Here is a 2,223-nt window from a genome sequence, read left to right as displayed (position 1 = left end):
GGCAAGGCCCGCCGCCCGCCCTCCCTCCGTGGGGCGCGGCGCTGCGCGGCCGCGGAGCCGCGGGCGCTGCCGGCTTCCCCTTTCCCCGGGGGCCCTGCCGCCGGTGTGCCCAGCCCCGCCCCGGCATCTCCCGGGAGAGGTGGGCGGCGGTGCTGCGGCCTCGGCCCCGGGGGCGCCCCCGGCACCGCGTACTTTGCGCACGCAGGGGCTGAAGGAGCGCGCAGCGGCCCCCGTCAGCGGGATCGCCCCACGCCCCGTAGCCTCCTGCAGCGCCCTGCGCCCTGTCCTCAGGTGGCACAGTGGGGGCGTTTGTCCTGATCATGAATGAACTCAGTGTCACCATTTGTGCAATCGTGTACAGCTTCGCCAATGCTTGAAAAATAGTCGTGCTGCTTTAAAATTTCTTCTTTATTTAAATTCTAAAGTAAACTTAAAATGCTTCGTTTTGTTTACCAGTTGGTAATCTTGACCCATTTTAGTAGCCTTTTCACTCTGGCTGTGAAAGATACTCTTTAAAGGGCTGTAGCAGAGCTTACAGTAATGAACTCAATACTTGTGTGTTCGTAGGATTTGGGCCAAAGTTGTTTGACTGAGAACAGAAATGAAAAATTAAGTCAGTATTCTCACTGAGCACAAGAAAACTTGACATTTTAAAAATGTTTACAGAAACCACGTTGTTAGTGCTGTTGGATGATGACATACAGATGATCATGTCAATAAATGATAATTTATCTTTTAAGGATTGCTTTAAGAAGAGCCTCCTCCTTTTCTTGCTTTAAGTGCTTCTTCCCATATACACCTCTTGCAGGAGAAGAAGGTAAGTCTCTAGTAAAGTTTTCAGGCACAGCCACCTGAAGCAAAGACTGGAGGAACTGAACAGAAATTCTGCTGCATGCAAGGCAGAACATAAACCTATTATCTTATTTTTAGCTTATTTATTAAGCACTTAACATTCCTATTCTTGCAAAGTATAAAGAAGGGCAGTCTCACTCCCAAGGTTTTACAGAACTGCTGTGGATTAGAGAGGATGCTCTGAGGATTAAACAAAAAGTGGATGCTGCAATTTAGCAGATGTAATACCTGTACTCTCCTTTCCACAGTGCTGGATGAAGAAAGCAGTAGAATAACCTGGATCCATGCTTGCTAAATTTCCAAGAGGATTTGTGTGGGAGCGGTGCAGCTGCTATTGGGATGTCCCAGATCTTTGGAGGCAGCCTGCAAGATGGCTGGTAAGTAAAGGGTGCCAACAGCGTTCCTGTGTGCATAGAGGTGATGGAAGACAACAAAAAGCAGAGGCTGAGGTGTGCACGGTTTTGCAGAGGCCCAGGTTTTGTATGAGTGCACATGTGTCGGCAGCCAGGTGGGAGTGCCTGGCCTGCAGCCCTGAGGAGGGGCAGCCCCACATCCCCCAGTGGGGCTGGAGGAAGGAGCAGGACACATCTAGGCAAGGCTTGGTGAAAGATTGGGGCAGGGAGCCCAGTCCACAACAAGGAGGCTGTGGAAACGGAGACGATCGTAACATGGTCAGAGCAGAGGTAATATTTGCAGCTGTGTTTTGAACTGATTCGAAGTGACAAAAATGGGAAATAAGAAAGCTAAAAAGGAGACATTTACTTACGCCATAACCAACAGGATGCTGGTTAGCAGCCAAAAGTTTAACCACTACCACTAGGTATACCAGTTTTAGTCATGAAGGTAGTGTAATGTTAATAAAAATTGCTAGATATGGAAGTCAGTGTATATGACAGGGAGTTGTGTAATCCTCACACCACAGACACTTGTGTTCCCTGCTGCTCCTCTCTGATTGTCAACATTTTTGAAGTCTAGAGAAGACTATTTTAAACAAGAAAGTATTTCAGGCCTTATATCCACTGAAGAGCTGGCCTCCATGCAAAACCACCGACAAAGGCTGTTAGTTCCCATGGATTACATGTTCAAGGGCTCTTGTACATGCAGTTCCTGCAGACTTTTAACCTCTTCCAAAGGTAGTTTTAAACTTCTAAACAGTTAATGTGATAACAGGTGCTGCATTACCACCCAAGAGCAGCTACAGATCTGTGCAGCAAAGGGACAATTCAGGCCTGATGAGCAAACTGAGGCAGAGAACAGGCTGCTGGGAAAGCCCCACTCACCCGTACACAGCACGTGCAGCCAGGCTCCGGCACCTTTGCCCTATCGGGGACAGCAGCAGCATCACTCCCTGGCATTGGCTATCCGGGAACA

The sequence above is a fragment of the Nipponia nippon genome, unplaced genomic scaffold (assembly GCF_047370975.1).
Source record: "Nipponia nippon isolate SJK-2023a ecotype South Korea unplaced genomic scaffold, ASM4737097v1 scaffold_7, whole genome shotgun sequence".
NCBI classification, from domain to species: domain Eukaryota; kingdom Metazoa; phylum Chordata; class Aves; order Pelecaniformes; family Threskiornithidae; genus Nipponia; species Nipponia nippon.
The sequence above is the reverse complement of the archived record's forward strand: the minus strand, read 5'-3'. Positions refer to the sequence as shown.